Source organism: Aulonocara stuartgranti (assembly GCF_965226115.1).
Source record: "Aulonocara stuartgranti genome assembly, chromosome: 14".
In the NCBI taxonomy this organism is placed as follows: Eukaryota; Metazoa; Chordata; class Actinopteri; order Cichliformes; family Cichlidae; genus Aulonocara; species Aulonocara stuartgranti.
In genome coordinates, this window is record NC_138950.1 from 10,381,628 (window position 1) to 10,403,258 (window position 21,631).

Genomic DNA, 21,631 nt, shown 5'->3' on the forward strand with positions numbered 1-21,631 from the left:
CAAATCTGGAGGAGCTTGAGAGATTTCCCAAGGAAGAATGGGCGGATTGCTCAGGAGATGTGTGTGAGACTTGTTGAAAACTTAAAAATAAATCACTGCAGGCTGTTATCAAAAGCATGTTATCACACTTTGGATAACAGCATCAGTTAGCTGATGCTAACTGACTGTTAGCATCAGTGGGTTTAATAATTTTAACCCTGGTAGTTCTTGTTTTTTGTGAAATAATTTTATTTTTGCTTGGAAAGTAAAATAATGTAAGGATCCAAAATAAAACTAGGATGTTTGGAAAAGCTGTGTTTAAAAAAAATCCTTGCTCTATTTAACAGCACTTAGGAAATATTTGAGGAAAGAAATTTCATTTCATAGGGAATCCTAGCTAATTCTTCCTTAGCTGTACTATATGTTGCAACTTTTCTAATCCTGGCACAAGAAGACAAAAAGAATGTTCTCGTTCTTTTTCTGGATTTCTGTGAGGGAAATGAGACTTTTCCAACCCAGAAAACACACTAGTGAACATCAGAAAACACACTAGTGAACATCAGAATATGAAATTCAGAAAAAAAGAAAAAAAAATCTGCAGGTTTACTTGTGTTTATTTTTCTTGCTGACTTTCTCAGGAAGCATTGAAAACTGACTCCTTGCAGAACTTAGCAATTAGGTGAGAGTAAGTTCTCTTTTGTCAAATATGTTGTGTATGTGTATTATTACAACGTATAGGAGTTTAGGTTTCAATTATATATAACCCTATAATAGTCACAACTCTGACTATTACAAGTTGTAATTACATTAAATGTTCAGTTCTCCATTGTGGTTTTTGTATGTTGGATTAAGCAATACTCTACCAGACTGATGTGTTGTAATGGATGGTGATCAAGATTGTCTTCATATTGTTTAGTATTTGCAAGTCTTTTTTTTTTTTGTCTAATTATGAAATGGAGCCAAATCATCTTTTTCTTCAGTGTCAAGATTTGAATAAATGAGTGCATAAAAGTGTTAGGGTATTGATTTTATTCTTCCTTTGAAAGCTCGTTGTTAAATGTCAGAATGAATGATAGCACTTAGTATACCTTGCCAGATAGTGTCCATGAGTTATTAAAGTGGGAAGATGGAGCTTTGCCCACATTTTACTTCACTTCATTGCTTAGTGAAGATAGAATATGTGTCTTTGCAGATATAAACACAGTTATGAGTATGCATCGTTTAATTAAGAGCAAGTAATAATAAGTATTTAATAGTGGTTATATACCGCCCAACCTCAGCTTTATTATGTATTTATTAACACATTAATAAATCTTACACAGCCAAGTAAGTTGCAGATTATCATTTGAAGTGTCTGCTATGATCAATTATGATTATTATTGTTATTGTCTTGTACTACTGTTGTCTTTTCAAGTAACTTAGAGGTACTGCTGGATTGAAATGTTTAATCATTTCCTGATGGTCTTACATTTCGAAAGCACATTTTGTTTGTTTCAGATTTCACATTATTTTTATGTATATATTTCTGAATGTCTTAATTCATCAAACTCTACATTTTATTAAAGGTAAACTGATAGATTTTATCTGACTTAGAACAATTGTACAAGTATAAACCTATATTAATACTGTGCACCCGTGTATTATGGGCACCTTCATCCTGCAGCTGTTGTTTGTCCTGAACTGATTTTTGTACCATAAGTTAATTTCAGCTGTAATATTGTTATATTTTTCCAGGTATCAGAAGGTACCATGGTCACAAGAAGCTTCAGTACTGCAGGATGCAGAGCTCTCACAGTGTGTGTAGCGCTTTCCCACTTCAAACTTCCTCTCATTTTCTGTGGTCACTTCCTGGGTGTCCATGGTCAAGGTAAGAAAACCCCCCCAAATTAAACTCTGTTTCTACTACACTGTGCTATGAGGTAGGAAACATGAAAAGGACCAGCTTTTATTTATAGTTCAGGACCACTGTAATCAGAAGAACATCGGTGTTTCCATATACAATCATTTATATTTCTTAGTAAGGCCCTAGTGAGGCCTTTCCTGCCCTTCGACTTGCATATATCAAAAGCATAGGGAAGCATGGGAAGCATGGGAAGAACTCACCTCTCTCACACTTTCTGCTTCAATTGATATCAAATTTGTTATTTATAAAGTATCAATTGTTCTCTGGTTCCAGGTGGATGTGTTTTATTTTGCATTGTATTGTTGGAAGGTCATTTTCACTTTAATTTTTTAAAAATTCATTTTGGTCCCAAAACACAATAAGAGTAAACTTAAAGACTCTGCAACATCATATCCTAGGTGGAAGCACCAGTGACGCTATATGATGAGGTATGTAAGAATAACAGTTTGAATGTTGTTTTATATTTTGATAGATAAGTAATACAGCATGTTAAAATCTGTACATAATCTATATAATGTGCAATAGCACACTATATGAGATCCATAGTGAGCTGCAGAGCAAATTTAATCCCCATATCCTAGAGAGACAAGGCCACTATGCCCTCTGCTGTCAAGGCACTCCACTGGCTTCCATCCCTCCCTGTGACTGGTGTTATTTATAGCATGGCAGGAATAGGTACACTAACAAGTGACAAAAGCTTAAAATATACACGCACACGTATACACACTCACATATTCTGAAGAACAGACACTAGTGCACACTAGTTCCAACTTTCAGGGGTGGTAAGGGGCAGCAACAAGGTTAATGCATGAGAATCGAGTGCGGGGTATTCAGTCTTTATAAAATTAGCTCTGATTAATGGAGCTCAGCTGTGGCATGTGCCAGGGTAAAATGTGTGGGAGGACAGATGAGGACATTCCACACCAGAAAAAATAATTGATCCATCTTAAGAAGCAGATATTAAATACTTGCCACAGTTCAGTTACTATTCTTCTTTAAACTGCTTTGTCTGTCACAGTAATACTGAAACATTTTTACTTAATGCTATAATCCACACTTGCTTATCAGATGCTTGCTTATCAGACAAAGAAAGCTTCCCACAGATCTTTTGACCTTAAACCCTGAAAGTTAGTTTTATAATTGGCTGAAAGCTAAAAAAAAACAAAACGTGTTTGTGGTTGACATCTGGTTATTGGCTTCCCATGCTTCTATGCCTTCTGTTGAGGATATGGTATTCTTGTCAAGGTGAACTGCCTGCTGCAGAGACACAGGCAGGAGATTTAGCTTGTTCTCTGTGCTGCCAGTTTGCTATGCTCTTCACATGTAAGTAATGACACATCACATTATAAATAAATAAATAAACTGAAATAACTAAATCTAGTAGTTTTTACCCCTCAGTCATAAAAGGCTGATAGGGTATGGTAGTCAGCCTACTGGCCGGGCGGGCGTGTGGGCAGCGTGGACACCTAAGATTTTGAAAGTAATAACTCGAGAACAAGGCGACATAGGATTATCAAATTGATGCAATAGGTGCAGCTAATGAAAATCTTGGATGAGTTTGAATCTCAATGAACTTGACCTCAAGGTCAGAGGTCAAATTTTCTGAAAATGTTGTGAATGCACTAACTCAGTTAGAAAGTCATCTGGGCTTTTCAAATTGATACCAAAGGTTAAATCTTGGACAAGTTCGAATCACGGTGTCCTTGAGCTCAAGGTACAGGTCAGAGGTCAAGTTTTCTGAAAACTTTGTGAATGTGATAACTCGGGAGCAAGGAGACATATTTTGAATTAGTGTGTCTACTAGGAGGCTGAAGGGTAGCACTGCCAGTTGCTATTTTTTGACTATAAACATTAGACACTAAAACCACCAACATGGGTCATGGACTGCACTCCTTTCCTGCAGTTCTCTGCAACCTGCCCAGTTCTCCATGGTTATAGTTGTCTTTATAGTTGTGGCTCTAAAGTTAGTACAAAGCACAGCAGCAAAGCTATTCACCAACACTTCACTTGAGTCCTTGCAAAATTACTTTGGCTTCCTATTCACTACTTCGTCTTTTTCTAACTCGTCTCTTTAGGGGTCGCTACAGCAGATTATCTGCCTCCATCTCACCCTATCCCCAGGATCCTCTTCTGTCACACCAATGCTCTGCATGTCTTCCTTCACTACATCCATGACTTTTCTCTGTGTTCTTACTCTTTTCCTCCTGCCTGGCAGCTACATTTTCAATATCCTTTGCCCAGTTAATTATCTTTTCATTGCAAAAGCCATCTCAGCCTTGCATCTTTAACTTTGTCTCCACAGCTGTGCCTCTGATGTAGTCATTTCTAATACTGCCCAGTTTTTGTTCACTCCGAGTTAAGATTTTAGCTTCTTCAATTCTGCCACTTCAGCTCAGCCTCCTGTCTTTTTGTACACATCATAGCAGATCTCGCTACCATCTGGTAAACCTTCCTTTTAACTCTATTCTTCAGCCACAAATCACTCCTGAAATTCAGTTCACCCTGCTTGAAACCTGCTTGTACATTCTGTTGCTGTGAATTGTTGACCCCAGGCATTTAAACTCATCCACCTTTATTACCTTTGCTCCTTGCATCTTCACTTTAATCTTCACTTCAGTGCATGCTCCACTTTATTTCTCAGAACAATAACTGATTCACCCTCAGAGTGGAGAATCAATTACAAAGGGGGGACTGTGTATTCACCATTTCTTTGGAACAAACTTTCTTTTATCATTAAATCAATAAAAGCTGTTCCCCATTTAAAAAAAAGAAAACAAAAAACGCCTGTGCAATTTGATTTTTGTGCAATTTCTTATAATATTTTCTTAAAATTTTACTCTAGCCTCTTTTTCACTTGTTTGTATTTATATTTTTCTTTCATTCATTTTATGTATTTTGGAATGTTATTATGTGTTTTTGTAAAATCTTTGAAGCAACTTATAACTTACACATGACTTTGGTCAGTATTATTATTATTGTTATTATTTTAGATCTTGCTGATGATAGGACAGCCTTCATTACAAAATATGTATAAGTTAGCCAACTAGGTAAGGTTATGCTGATTACTATGAGGTCAGAATGATGCCTTTGGCAGTTCCAAGTATACAGTAAGTAGTCCTGTTGTTTGTTTTATTTATTAATTTTTTTTAAATATCCCACACACTCCAAAATTTACTATATGATGAATAAACCTCTTTTAAGAAAAATGATGAAATATGCAATATGATTCAAAATGACCACTTTGGCATTTTCCAGTGTAAACACTGTTTTGTAAGATAAGCATTTTTGTCAACACACTGTAATACTTTTGGCTGATGTAAATCAGCGTCACCCAGAGGTATGAGCTCATGTTACTGCTGCACTCATTCTTAATTGCACTGGTTAACTGCATCATCAAATAGCCTAAAATAGGAAGTGTACTGTATGCTCATCTTGTGCCATCATATAAAACTGTCATGCAATTTTAATACATCCGTTATAGTAATTCTGCCAAGTCACGATCTCTGATTAAACAATCAGTGTAAATGATATGCAAGTAATTTCTTAGACACACTGGACAACCCCGGGAACAGCACTGGAGGCACTTCAAATGCTTGTAATGTGCCAAAAGACAACTCTGCCTTATAAGTAGCAGTGGAAGCCTGCCAACCACCTTCCAGATTGATTCTTTTCATTACCAAGAATAAATGGTTATAGAATCTATGAGTAACGTTGTGACTGGCACTGAAGACGCTAATGTATTTAAGTTGAGTGTGGGAAAGTAGAGTTTGACAGCTAAACAGATTGTGTCAGGTGTAGTGTTTTACATTTACACAATGAAAAGTGCCCAAAGCTGCAAGAGGGGACATCGAAAGGCTTCACTGCACTGGCACTGCTCACATTTTTCAACCCCTTCCCGTTAGTACTCTTTGATTTGCAGTGCTATATATTTGTGGTACCAATCAGCATATATAACAGTAGCTGCTTTAGCTTTCGTGTAATATGCAAACACATTCTTAAAACATCATTGCAAGAAACTTTTTATATAATTATCCTGTTTACTGTATGTTTTATTACAGGAGAGAATTGCAGTGGTTTAGTTATTTCTTCATAGCTTACTTTCTTGCTTATATTAAGTAAACATACCAGAGGGTACAGATAGAGTCAAGATACAGCTGTGGCTGTCGTACCATTTGTCACTGCAGGCATTTATTTGATCTAGACGCCTGGGCCAACCTTCAAAACCTTGAGAGAGCATGGCAGACATTCAAAGCGGGAGCATGGTGGTGCAGAAATAAAACAGGCCTGTAGCCTTTCTGAAAGAACACCTGTAATAAGTGAAGCAGAGTCCTGGTACATTTGGCACTACTTACAGAAATCCAACTCTGTGGTAGATCAGTATGACAGTGGGAATTACAAAACTGTCAAAAGTAGTCTTTAAGCATGAGCATGCAGCATTTGCTGGGCAGGCTCAAGTGATAATTACAGGATTGTGGTACTTTAATTTCTGCTGGTCTCTAAGCTTCAGAAGTGAGGGGCACACACAGCACACCCAATCTGCTACTTGTGTTATAAACACAAAATCTCATCTCAATACAAGCCAGTAATTTTACTGCTCGAAGAAACAGGAAACCTAGTCTTACGTGTGCCTCAGTGGAATTAAATCAGAAAAATCTGTACCATTTATATTTCTTACTTTAGGTTGTTGGTTGAGGACATCAAAAACATCAGAAGGGGAAAAAAAATGCAATTTCCACACTAAATGGCTATTTTAATATACTTTACAGCATACCAGTGTATTCTCAACTATGTTAGCAGACACTAGTGATAAAAGCAGTCAAAGCAGTCAGCTGTATCGTCAGCTACTGCTAACCCAAACAAGTGCAGCAGCACAAGAAATCCACATGGAAGTTTTGATCTGCTAGTAAAGAAGCATCAATTTTAAATACTGAGTTTGACAAGCAGGCATCCCAGTTGTGTTAGCGTGTATCTTAGTTAGCAAACAAACCAGGATCCCTCATCTGCTTCTGTGCACACTGCTTCTTTTTGATTCTGGTCATCTTGTTCAAGTTTCCTGCTGCAGTGCCTGCTCTTCTTTCAGTGACCTTTTAAATGTGCTTATGCAGTGTAATTTTTCCAGGAGCTTTTTTTGGCTTTCCTAAGTTACAAAGTCCCAAAACAGGAAGTTGTAAGGTGGAAATGGAAATGAAAGTGGTTCCATACCTAGTTTATTGTGTCACATAATACATAATATTAAAAAAGGACTGTGGTGCTAAATTTCTCTGTATTGTTAATAAAGCCATTTAATTCCCCCTTATCTGCTTTTAAAGAAACTTATTGAATAATATTGATATTAAGACTCTTTGTCATCTAATAATACATGTTGTTGCTTTGAATGCTGTCATTGGCGTCGCCTGTGAAGACGTGTCCACTTTCATTAAAACACTAGGTGGCACTATTGCTTTGTTTCAAATTAGTAACTATTTTAGGTAGAAATGATGTGTCAAAAGGACAGGGATTTAATTATTTGATAAGTACTATAAGGTGACTTAGTCTATAGTGTTTATTCCTTGAAGTTGAATCCTTTCCTGAGATACTTTACTGTATTCATATTAGTTTTCATTTGAAAGGTAATGTAAATCAAACCTCTTAATATAGAGAGATTTTTACAGTTTAATGCTTGATATTAATAACAAATTTGTTTAACAGAGATGCTGTGCTGTTGAGAGTGGGGTGATTTTCTTCCTTTTGTTTTCTAGACCTCTGTGTCTGCAGTGTGTCTTATTTTTTTAATGAAAGTGTGGAGTCATCTAACATTCATTAGCCCAAACACTGGTGTTGTAGTCAATTGAAAAAGCCCACAGCTCAGCAGGGTGCGGCTCCATTACAACACAAATGACTTCAGAAAGCCATCTTACGAAAACCACTATTTAGGGAGTTCATTTAGGATGCCTGGTTGCACTTGCTTATTCTGATGACCTTAATGTCACTGAGCCAAAACACATCACGGTGGAAGGGTTTTTGTAGCAGTGTTTATTTTAGGAGACTGACTGGTGCCGCTGTGTTTTTCATCTGCTTCACTCTGATTTACCAATGTATAGGGTCATGAAATATTACGGACTATAAAAGTCATGGCACATATACCGCCCAGTACAGAACTGGGGGAGTGAAGTCTCAGTGGACTATGTCACAGTCACAGCCTGTGACTCCCTGCACAGAGCAAGCCTCATTAAATCTGGCTTTACGCTTCCCACGAGCAACACCTCTTTTACAACTGAAATTGCTGTGATAGTAATGTTTATTCAGGAATAAATGATATAAATGTGACACAGTAATTTTGTGTTATGAGGTTGCAGCCTTTAAATTGTTTTCTCGAAGAGTCGCAGCATAAAAAAAGACATTTGAATTTGAATTACATTTTGTCATTCAGCTAGAAACTCCTGCCCAGATCAACCTCAGCGACTAGTTCGTCTGCATCATATAGGAAACTAGCAGTGAGACGTTCAGGGGAGGAGAGACAAACATTAGCTGCAAAACAAGACAAAGCGAATTATTGTGGCACTCCTGGAGACAGTGTTGCTATCACACTCTAGTCATTTTCTGTCCTCTCTTTGTGAGCTTTTCTTAAATCGAATTGTATCACATAATAATGTCAAGATGGACCTCCTAAAGTTGTTATGGAACTGCAGATGTTTAGGTGTAAAAGGAGATCCAGAGACCATGTGTGAGGGATTGTGTAATTCCTTTTGTGGCTCGTGAGCTTTCTAAAAGCGGATAAAACGAACCTGATTCGATGACACCACCAGAATTTGCACATACGGGAAATGTGCAACATGGCATTTTTGGAGCCAGAGTTATTCTTGCAGATCAAATTCTAACTCTACAGCTTCAGCTTTTGTCAGTTTAACATATCTAATATAGGCCTCCTATCATAGATTTCTAATCCATGTAGACTAAAGATTCCAGCGAGATTTGTTTTTTGCTGTCTACCTTAAAAGAAGTAGTATATAATAAAATAAATCAACTTGTGGATGGGTGTTATCATTTCTATTTCATTTGATTCTTTTCTGCATTTGATAATTACTTAAATAACATTGACCAAATATTTGTTCATGTTTTACATTTAATATTTCTTGTATAAACACTAAAGTTATGGTTTATAATTCTACTGTAATGGCATCCACATAAAGGTCAAGCCCATAACCCTCTTGAGAAAAACAAGATGAAAAGTGTGCAACAAAAATAAATACCTACAGCTATAATGGAACAGGTTTCTGTAGCTTTACCTGCCTTGAGGGAAGCATTGAAGCTGCAGCATAAAAGGTCTAGTGAACCTTGTCATCTTGCACAATGACCCCTGCATTGTGTTCTCTTGTTTAATGCACCTTTTCCCCTGAGAGAGCCCGGCTTTCATTGACCCATTGTGATCCTGCAGCAGTCGTACCTGTGGGCTCAGGAATTAGGTATGTTATTGCATACTCTTGAGACACCAATTATGGAGATCTTTTGGTTTTTGAAATCATACTCAGTACTTGTGCTTTTGTGACTCTGACTGTGCATGAGGATTTATTTGTGTGCTGCTCTTATAAATTTAGCTCTGTTGCCAAGTGGGAAGACTCCAGATGTCCTCTGAGTGTTTAAATGTTTGTCCTCTGAGCATGATGGTGTTGTGGCGGGGGGTGTGGCTGCATGACTGGGCACCTGCTTTGGTGCTAGCATTGACACTGTTCTTCAAAATGACATCTGAGGGAGGGACCTTTCTCCATATGCATCACAGTCTCATCAAGTCTTGCAGCCTGCCCCAGATTAATGGAGCTGAGAGCTGATTATGCAGGGCTGTACATCATGTCTTTCTAACTGCCTGCTGCTCTTTCTGCTTGTCAATGATCCACCCTTCTAGAGTCTATGCTTTCATGGAAAATGTATTCTGTTGCTTTCAGAATGAAAAACACCTGTTGTTTACTCCCAGACGTATGATATGTTTGAGCAGTTTTCATGTAGTTGTAGATAAAACTACATGGTTGGTGAATCTTCCTACTATCCTTATGGTTGCTACTACTATGCTGGTACTATAGTCACTTGTAAAGATGTCTGCCAAGACCATACAACTTGGAAATTTTAATTGGAATTTGAAAGATGTGGTTTTTGCCACATGTGGGAACTGTAGTTTCCAGTATTTTATTGGACACCTGTTTTTACCCCCAGAATTATGCAATATTATATTCTTAAACAGTTTGTTATTAAACTGTAAAGAAAGTACCAGTTTGGTAAAACATCTCCACCTTTGTAATTGATATACATAATTGTAAAGCCATCTATCAAACACAGTTTAAATACAGTTTTTAAAGCACTTGCACCATATTGTATCCCTTAGTTGACAGGACATGGACATAGTGTGGGTCTAGGAGGTTGGCATGGCATCCTTTAGGTCATTTGGGTTGTGGGATGGAGCCTCGAAGGTTTGGTTTGTTGCAGTGTATTACGTGGATGCCCAGTCAAAATTGAGTGCAGGAAGTCTGGATGGCAAGTAAAATATCTTAGACCGTTGACATGTCCTTTGTTGATGTTGAATAGTTTGTGCACCACAGGGCACGCTGCAACTTTGACAAGTTGTGATAGTAAAAACAAGATTATTTATAAATGGCATTTTTCTTTTTGCATAAGTAAGGATTAGGGATGTTCCTTTGGACTAGTTTCTTAGTGTTGGGTCTATGCAGGGGCCTCCTCCAGGTAGGACATGCCTAGCTGGAACACTACACAGGAGGCGCCCGCTCACCCACCCCCTGCTTGGGTTTTATCATTGTCCTCCTGGGAGAGATCTTGATTATTAGGGAGTACCATTTAGGTGGCATGTGCCGAGGTAATACCAACGTCAGTGCCAGGCTTCAAGGTTTCAGAACATTGCCACATGATAATGAAATGGACGTATTATTCAAGTAGTTTTAATCGTCTGTCAAATCAGTGTACATCATATAAATGCTGGGGGATAATATGCAAAGTATTTGATGAGTAATTTGTTAAATGTGCTGCAACAAATTGTATTTTAAAATTTTGCAAAACATTAAAAGGTACGGGATGTATGGCATCTTGTAGATTTAATTCATGACAGTGTCACACTAGAAATTGTAATTAAATGGATTGGAAATACTAATATACAGACATTTTAACTCTGAAGGCCTTAACTGCTGAGTTGGGTTACCTGCATGTGTAAATTACCTCAGTCGCGGCACCCCGTGAGCCCAGCCCAGTGTGGGGGATGGATTAATCTTCCCAGCACATTATTGAATGTGTTCCCTTGCTTGGGAGCAGCCGATAAATTGTGCTTGTCACAATGGCCCTGCACCTGCTCTCCACAGCCTTGGAATTTCTAACAAAGCGTCACATTTCTGAACATAGCACTCAGGGACATAGGGAAAAAAAACAGTCACAACATGGATAGAAAATGCTTGAGGATGATATGAAGTGTGTCATTTGGAGGTTTACCAATAGAACCATAGCAAAGCCAGGTAGAGAAACCTAGTTGTTATTTTACATGGCATACTATACTTAATGTGAACATCAGGATTTTAAAATGTAATTATTTAGAGATAAATAATTGTGTGGTCTTAAAAATCAATAGTAACTGCCACTGGACTATTTTGAGCAACATGGGTTGCATAGTCAATGAAATATTCTTAGCAGTGACATTTTATATAACCATTTAGAACAAAATTGTTTACATTTTGACATCTAAATTAGCTACTGTTGTCTATTTAAAATCACCGCCGAATCCATATCTTTGGGGTTGCACAATTCTGTGTTACTCCTTTTTTTTGGTGTCTACAGCAATACTGCGTTTTAGTGTCTTGCTGAAGATATGTGTTCTGGCTGCTGATGTTATTGAATGTTAGTTTGGATGTAGACTCCTACATACACTGGCCTTTGCAACTATAATGTCTGCACATGATTCATGCAGACTTGAAATTCTTGGCTATTAACAGCTACAAACAGTCCACAGAGCAGAATTAGCCAGCCAGCTCAATCTGACACGCTTAAACACACATCGACTATGAATATATTTCATTTGGAAACAAACGCAGAAGAATGAATGGACTCCCTTTACATCATTTGCACTGCTCAATAATTGAAACAGCTCCCACAAGTATATTTTTTCCACTGATCTCCCCGTACCTCTTTTCATGCAATTATTGTCATCCAGATCAATAGTCAGTACACTCCACTGAGCGCACTAAAGACTATTGACTTTACAAAAGTCTTGGAATTTTTTTTTCCACATTGCTCTTTTTGTTTAGTTGCTGATTCAACAACTTTTCTTATATACTAAGCACATTGCATAGCTTCATTTGAGCCTGAAATGTTATGTCCATCTGTGACTTGTACTAATATGCAGTGTGGTGTAAAATTTCAGTGTCACCAATAGGGGGAGCTTGCACACTTGCCATCGTATTTGTTTCTTGCAAGCTCTCTTTCAGTCCTTCGTCGAGCAGTTTTATTCATGCCATCCCATGTAGCCCTTCTGTAGCCTTTGTTTTTCTCTCCACCCAAAAAGGTCACATGCTGTATATTTTCCGTGATAATTTTTATTGTTTTGTCACATTAGTGCTTGGTGGTTTGCAGTGCTCAGACAGCAATGCTTATTTTGCTTCATTGTGGAGTCACTAAACAAGACCACTGACACCAGTTGTCAAATGAATTTCACTACATCTCCTACTCCATCTTCACCTTCGTCATTCATGTCTCTTTGTTTTTCACTCACTTCTCTCTCTGCGTTGACTTCCTACACCAATACCACCCATCCCTATTTCCCACCCTGGCTTCACTCACGCAGTTTCATCCCCAGAGGTGAAGAGCAGACTCCTATAATTACCCAAGTGTCTGTGAAATGAATCATTGGGCGGCTGATTGAGCTGCATGATGGGAAACATCCATCCTGAGTAGTACGACTGAGTGTTCTCCGCCCTCTACCCCATCTCTCTGCTGATGCCCAGGGCTGGCACGTGTGCATACTCATTGCCACCGCTGAGAGAGAAAGGGTGTGGTCTGCAACCGCTGCATGCTGTACTAGAATCCCTGACAGCTGACAAGGAAATTTAGTAATCATGAATGCTCTTACATAAACAACTCAAGCGACACACGGATTACTGCGCTGGCATGATTGCAATTATAAAATTGTGAGACTGTGCAAAGATTTGAAATCATGCATGGCATAATTGCATGGCCCACCTAATAAGATGCACATGTGTGTTCGAGAGTTTCTTTTACCTTCTTAGTCTCTTTGGTTGTATAATTTGAGCACATGCTCCTACCTTTAGCTGTTTATTTAGAGGCTGTGCACACTGTTGTGTGACATTTCATTGTTTTGAAAAGAATATGAGGCTTATCCTCGTCCTTTTAAGTTCATTTTGATCCCTCACATTACCCAAGACTGAGTAAAGATACCAACAGTTTTTGATTGTTTTGATTAAAAAAAATAGAAAGATAAAATATAATAGATGGTTATCCAGATCAAAGAAGGTAAATTCTTGTTCACAGTTTGACTTTTCTTGTCAGACAAACATGGCAATTTCTGCAAAGCTCAACCTAAAATAAATGTTTATTTTGTTGTGGTTATTGGTCTGTACTTGTACTTTGTTATTGTTAAATTAACTATCCAAAAGCAGTTTCTTACCACAGTTACTGCTGAGTGTAGCAAACTAAATATGTTTATTTTTATGTGCCAATAAATCTGAGCGTTTGTGACAGAGATGAAACAGCATGTGCAAACTAAGTGCCTATTTTCCTTGACTGTTACCAGACTAGATACACCACAAAGTTGCAATCTCTTCCTAATGTTAAATGGATAAAAGGCACCACTTTTCAGATCTTAGATAAAGGCAGAACTGTTTACTTGGGTCAGGTGACTTGTTAGCAGTAAATGTTCTTTCAACTTGACAACATGATCAGTCTCTGTGGTGGCTCCTCTCGCAGCTTTCCAAGTCGACAAAACCAGATCATTGTGAAGTCACCTGATGATTTCCCAGGAGGAATAAATGACATGACTGTTTACATTACTGACTAGTATAAGTTCCTGGGGACTTAGTCACCTTCAGATGTAATAAAACCTGCATCTTTAAAGCTTCCTGACAGATACTCAGCACACCCTTAGTGTACACATTGGAAGGATTTTAAAACATCATCAACATTTTTTTTAAATGTTTATTTATAAGATTTTAAGTTCAAAGTTACATAACGTCACACCAGACAAAGGACATAAGATTCAAAAACAATAACATTTAAGCACAGAAAAAAAAGAAAAGAAAAACCAGAAACCAAACACGCAACAAAAAAAACCCAACAGGAAAACAGGAAAGAAAAGGAAAAAAAATTATATAAATAAAAAATAAATAAATAAATAAATAAATGAATAAAATAAAAAAATAAATAAAAAATACACCGGTTAGCCAGTACAATTCAAAAGTTCAAAAGAAACACCATTGTACAAAGAAGATGATCTTCTGTGTGAGTTTAGACAGGGCAACAGAGAGTTCACCAAGACCAAAAAATGTGGGAAACAAGTCCAGGAAGGAATCAGGGCCCGACAGAAGTGCAGTTTCACACAAACACAAAGTGCAGTCAAATGGGTTAAAGTTTATGTTGAATTCACATTAATATGATTGAGAAAAGGGCCCCAGATTCCGACAAACTTAAAATGGGTGTCAGCCAAACGATAACGAACCTCTTCAATATACAAACAAGCAATCATCTCACGTAGCCAAACCCTGAACAATGGAGGAGATGGTGATTTCCAGGCTCTAAGAATAAGTATTTTAGCTACAATCATGCCAAACATTAAGGCTTTCTGAAGAGGATGTCTGAGTTTCAATATCATCAACATTTTTATGCAGTTTACTTTCACTCTTACGTTCTGTATTTAAAGAGAAACACTCTTTAGTAAAAACATTGCTACACTAAGCCTTCATGGTTTGAAGGCTGTTGACACAGACAGTGTTGACGACTCTCTGTGTGCCAATGGAGTATATTGCATTATACAGTAGATCCAGCTGAAATTATGCCTTGTACAGTATGTTACAGTGGGGCAAAAAAGTATTTAGTCAGCCACCGATTGTGCAAGTTCCCCCACTTAAAATGATGACAGAGGTCAGTAATTTGCACCAGAGGTACACTTCAACTGTGAGAGACAGAATGTGAAAAAAAAATCCATGAATCCACATGGTAGGATTTGTAAAGAATTTATTCGTAAATCAGGGTGGAAAATAAGTATTTGGTCACCTCAAACAAGGAAAATCTCTGGCTCTCACAGTCCTGTAACGTCTTCTGTAAGACGCTTTTCTGTCCCCCACTCGTTACCTGTATGAATGGCACCTGTTTGAACTCATCATCTGTATAAAAGACACCTGTCCACAGCCTCAAACAGTCAGACTCCAAACTCCGCCATGGCCAAGACCAAAGAGCTTTCGAAGGACACCAGGAAAAGTATTGTAGACCTGCACCAGACTGGGAAGAGTGAATCTACAATAGGCAAGCAGCTTGGTGTGAAAAAATCAACTGTGGGAGCAATCATCAGAAAATGGAAGACATACAAGACCACTGATAATCTCCCTCGATCTGGGGCTCCACGCAAGATCTCATCCTGTGGGGTCAAAATGATCATGAGAACGGTGAGCAAAGATCCCAGAACCACACGGGGGGACCTGGTGAATGACCTGCAGAGAGCTGGGACCAAAGTAACAAAGGTCACCATCAGTAACACACTACAACGGCAGGGAATCAAATCCCGCAGTGCCAGACGTGTTCCGCTGCTGAAGCCAGTGCATGTCCAGGCCCGTCTGAAGTTTGCCAGAGAGCACATGGATGATACAGCAGAGGATTGGGAGAATGTCATGTGGTCAGATGAAACCAAAGTAGAACTTTTTGGCATAAACTCAACTCGTCGTGTTTGGAGGAAGAAGAATACTGAGTTGCATCCCAAGAACACCATACCTACTGTGAAGCATGGGGGTGGAAACATCATGCTATGGGGCTGTTTTTCTGCCAAGGGGACAGGACGACTGATCCGTGTTAAGGACAGAATGAATGGGGCCATGTATCGTGAGATTTGGAGCCAAAACCTCCTTCCATCAGTGAGAACTTTGAAGATGAAACGAGGCTGGGTCTTCCAACATGACAATGATCCAAAACACACCGCCCGGGCAACAAAGGAGTGGCTCCGTAAGAAGCATTTGAAAGTCCTGGAGTGGCCTAGCCAGTCTCCAGACCTCAACCCCATAGAAAATCTGTGGCGGGAGTTGAAAGTCCGTGTTGCTCGGCGACAGCCCCAAAACATCACTGCTCTCGAGAAGATCTGCATGGAGGAATGGGCCAAAATACCAGCTACTGTGTGTGCAAACCTGGTAAAGACCTATAGTAAACGTTTGACCTCTGTTATTGCCAACAAAGGTTATGTTACAAAGTATTGAGTTGTATTTTTGTTATTGACCAAATACTTATTTTCCACCCTGATTTACGAATAAATTCTTTACAAATCCTACCATGTGGATTCATGGATTTTTTTTTCACATTCTGTCTCTCACAGTTGAAGTGTACCTCTGGTACAAATTACTGACCTCTGTCATCATTTTAGGTGGGTGAACTTGCACAATCGGTAGCTGACTAAATACTTTTTTGCCCCACTGTAGTATGAGGTAGCTTCATTCAAGTTCAGTTAATAAAACACGTATTTCTGTTCCAAATTTCTTTTAACGTTGATTTAAATAATATGTTTGTGGATTAGTTTTGCATCAACTTCATATCGTCTATTTACTGTGGATGACATTGTATTGAATATGAAATAGTATGCAAGGTCCTGTTTATTCCTGCATCCTGTTATGAGTAAGTGCTGTGCCAAATGCTTAATTTCATGCATCCACACATCGAGAGAAAGTTATTTCAATACACTTTTGGAGTGGCAAGTCCGCAGTGCAACTTCAGTCACATTTGCGCTCAGCGCTTTAGCTTAAACTCAACACTAAAGCTTTGGTTTGCTCTGTCAGAGCTCAGTGCGGCTGCTGCTTTGATGCTGACTCTGTGCTCACAGAGACGAGGAGAGATAGGGGCACAAACAGTGTGTGACAACAGCCCTTCTCTCTGACTGGCATTAGACATGGGACTTTATACTGGGGAGAGGATGAGTGCTGTGACAAAGTCAATAGGACAGAAGGGGAATGGGACTGCATGGGCCTGATTGTTTAATTAGACTTTACTTCATGGCATGCCAAGCCAAATGAAAAAAAGGGGGAAAAAGTACTGGGGACAAAAGTCTGATATTCTTGGCCAGAACTCATTCTCACAGATTGTGATGGGCTCATGAGATTCTGGTGAGTTGCTGATAGTGTTGTCATTGTAGAATTAGCACTTGTGTTCAAAGCCAAGACTTTTCATATAAACAATCACATTTTTTTACATCATTTTTATTCATGCTTTATGAACTTGCTAGCATAGTCATGTAGTGTGACAGTGTGCATTTACTAATATTTCCTACACATTTCACTATATCGGACAGTGTATTAGCCACCTGGTATAACTCATTGGTAACACCCATCTCTATCAAGGATTGAGGTAGCTATTGATACTTGGAGCTCCAATACTCTCACTTTGGGCCAAGAGGACAAAGCTTTAGTTTGCTGCCACTGAAATCTACATTTTTTACCCTGCCTGGCAAGTGTGTAAATGACAACACTGTCTCGCTCTCAGTCAAATAAGAGCCAGACAAAACTAGAAATAGGATAGGATAGGATAGGATAGAACTTTATTAATCCCTCGGGTGGGTTCCTCTGGGAAATTCGACTTCCAAAAAAGCACAGCAACGACCGAAGTTACAGTTACAGAATTGTTATATACACACACACACACACACACACACACACACACACACACACACACACACACACACACACATATATAAATACAGAGACAAATATAAATAAAATATACAAAGGGGATAAATAGAATAAATAGGAATAAAAAATAAAAATACAAGTGAATTGCACATTTCAAGTATTGAGTCTATTGCACTGTTGACTATTTACAAAAAGTATTGCACAAAAGGTATTGTACAGTGAGGTGAAGAGGCACTACAGCTTAGTTGTTCCCCCCTCCTTTGTCCTCCTGTTTCCCCTCCCTCTCCCCTCCAGAGAGGAGTTAAACAGTCTGATGGCGTGTGGGACAAAGGAGTTTTTAAGTCTGTTAGTTCTTGTCTTGGGGAGAAGCAACCTGTCACTGAACAGACTCTTCTGATTGTTTATGGCCGTGTGCAGAGGATGCCCAGCATTGTCCATAATGTCCATCAGTTTCTTTAATGTCCTTTTCTCTGCCACTGTCACCAGAGTGTCCAGCTTCATGCCGACCACAGAGCTAGCCCTCCTGATCAGTTTCTCCAGCCTGGATGAGTCCCTCTTTGCTGTGCTGCTCCCCCAGCACACCACAGCATAGAAAAGTACTCCAGCAACCACCGACTGGTAAAACATCCTCAGGAGCTTCCTGCAGATGTTAAAAGACCTCAGCCTCCTGAGGAAGTACAGTCGGCTTTGGGCTTTTTTATACAGGTGCTCTGTGTTGCATGACCAGTCCAGTTTATTGTCCACCCACAGCCCGAGGTACTTGTACTTGTTGACCACCTCCACCTCCTCCCCCTCTATCTGAACCGGCAGTGGACCTTCTCTGGACCTCCCGAAGTCCACAACCAGTTCCTTAGTCTTTGAGGTGTTGAGTTGCAGGTGGTTTGTGTGACTCCATGCGAGTCACACAATGTTTGTGTTGTTTGTTAGTTCTGATGATATTCTGGCACATACAGTCAGGTCCAGAAGTATTTTGAGAGTGACACAGTTTTCTGTAGTTGTATCTCTGACACCACCAAAGTGGTGGTAGAGGTCGTCATCTACTAATCGGAAGGTTAATGGTTCGAACTTTGACTGCTTTAGTCTACATGGCAAAGTATCCTTGGAGAAGACACTGAACCCCAAGTTGGTCCTGAATTGTTCAGAGTGTGAATGTTAGCTAGGTAGCACATGGACGGAGAAAAAAAAGTTGCTTGTATGAATCTGTGTGAATGGGTGAGTGAGACCGCGTTTTGAGTGCTTAAGTAGAAAAGTGCTACGTACAGTAAGAACCAGTCCATTTTTCAATCACAGCGGATTTGAAATTAAACAACTAAGATCTGATTGATGTACAGACTTTCAGCTTTAATTCACTTGTTTTAACAAAAAATGATTAACCATTTAGGGGTTATAGTCAGTGTTTATATCAATATTTTTTTGTTATAAACTCATAGTTTATAACAGACTGGCGACCTGTCCAGGGTGTACCCCGCCTCTCGCCCTATGACAGCTGGGATAGGCTCCAGCGCCCCCCGCGACCCTGAAAAGGATAAGCGGAAGCGAATGGATGGGACTCATAGTTTATAACATGACAAACTAACATTGTACACAAGTTGTTTACTTTTAACTCAAAGGTTAAAACAAGTCCAGAGATCTATTAACAGTGATTGCCCCAGCGACTCCACAGTAGGAACAGGTACAGGTAGAAATGATGGTACATTTCTACAAGTCTGACGACTCATCACTGGTTTTGTTACACTTTGACATTCAGGCTACGTCCACATGTACCCGGGTATTTTTGAAAAGGCAGATTTTCTATACGTTTGCACCTTTCGTCCACACGTAAACGGCGTTTTCGGTCACTGAAAACCGAGATTTTTAAAAACTCCTGCCAGGGTGGAGATTTTTCAAAACTCAGTTTTTGCATTTAGTGGACGAGGAATACGGAGAAAACGCAGCGTCAAAGGTGTGCGCATTTTTTGACGTCGCACTGTGCGCCACGTTATTATTTCAGTGAAATGGATTTCTACAATGGTGGACTTAGACAAAATACTGTTAACTTTACTCTCTGCAGTGTTTACATGCTTACATATACAACACAGTTTCTGTCCCTCCACACATAGGACTCAGTTCTGCTTCTATGCGCCATCTTTGTTTACTCTTTCCCATCCAGGTTTCTAGACTTCTGATTGGCCAACATTTCTACACGGTTAGGAATATATTGCCACCTGTTGCTTTGGCATGTTCCTAGCAGCGCTTTCCTTCATTTTTGCGTTTACGTTTGGACAGGATTAAAAAGAAAAAACGAAAACGGAAAATCTCAGTTTTCAAAAATGCCCGTGTGGACGTAGCCTCAAGCTTTGGCTGCTTGTCAGAGGTCAGTATGTACTCATGTTTAACATCATTCTGGGTTGATGTTCTTTGTTACAAGCTTTGTGTTAGCAAATTGTCTTTGCATATTATTACAAAGAGTTGATGTCTTATTAGTAGACCCAGTTGTTTCTAGTTGTTTCTAGGCACGGTTTCCCATCATGTTCTTGTTCTTACGTACAATAAAAATACCACTTATGTTCATATTTCCTTAATTGAAATTTGGATACAGTTTTTCTCCTCCTTCCACATGAACTAAAATCAGCTGATTGTAGCACAAGTTTATAGGAAAAAAAAGATTAAAAAAAAGATACTTAGTCATCGGTCTGTCCACAAGTTATCTTTACTTGATTCTTCTGATTATAGACCATTACATCCACCTTTTCATAGGTGATCTTGTCACAGCGTTTCCTTGATGCCATATTTTTGTTAACTTTTAACTTAATAGTTAATAGTGTCACTATTCAAATACTTTGACCTGGAAGTGCAGTTGACACATAAAATATACAAGAAAAACAATTCTTTTAAAAGTCCTTGTTACTTACCCAGACAGCAATAAAACATAATTTTCGTAGACGGATCCAAAATCAGTAATTCACCTCAGTGTTGCAGTTTCTTTTACTGACTTTCAGAGGTGATTGGTGTATTAGCCACCTGGTTTGCCATATGCTTTGTGAGTTGACAAAAAATGACACCTGAGTAGATGAACTTTCTATATTTTTCCACGTCTTCATATGAATAAATAAATAAGTAAATAAAACAAAAAACCAATAAAGGGACAGTCCTGTGCAACTATATAATTTACAAGTAGAGAAGTGTTGAAAGATGAGATCCGTATCTCTTGTCCAGTATGCTCTGCTAATGCAGTGCATGTGCATGTTTGTGGACTTTGCTGTTTGACACAAAGAAGTCCAGCTTGTATATTACATCCTTGTTCCAAGGTATTTTTTGACTGTATTATGGCTTGTATCTCTCCGCTGAACATATCCATATAAAAAGACACTGGGTATTTCCCCACAGGCTACTCTAAATATACTACTTTTCTGAAGCACACCTGTTTTAGCACTAAAGATTGGGGAGAGAGATTCCCACCTGTCCTCGGAAATTGACAGTGCTGTGTTGTGTGACATCTCTTTGCTGTTACTGGGTTCTCTGGGTAATCCAGTGCATATGGAGCAGTACCCTGACAACTGCAGCAGCTCCCCAGCAGCCTGAGAGAGCTTGCAACTGTGCAGTTGATAGAGTATACCTGACTATTGTCATTGCAGTTACCTCCACCTACACACACTTCAACACAATTTCTGCCAGTCATCACAGCCTAAAGAAGAATGATTGAACTCTCAAATTATTAAAGTCCTTCATATGCCCTTTCTTCTTCCAAGCTTTATTATCTGCAGTATTTTCCATCATCTGGATTCAGTGAATATGCATACTTCTTTTCCAAAGGGGATGTTTAATAAGAAAAATGAAGAAAAATGTTAACATCCGCTTTTATTTTAATTATTGCCTTTGCTTCTGCTGATATGGTATACACCATATCTGTCTGCAA

At 38.9% G+C, this 21,631-nt stretch overlaps 1 long non-coding RNA gene across 2 annotated transcripts in view; it reads left to right on the forward strand.

The window, feature by feature from the left end:
- LOC309687805 overlaps positions 1-21,631 on the forward strand; it is a 61,210-nt gene that overhangs the window by 4,876 nt on the left and 34,703 nt on the right. For both annotated transcript variants that reach the window (XR_014270865.1, XR_014270866.1), the window contains exon 3: positions 1,714-1,846. This is a non-coding gene — a long non-coding RNA (uncharacterized lncRNA). The remainder of the gene's footprint in view (positions 1-1,713; positions 1,847-21,631) is intronic.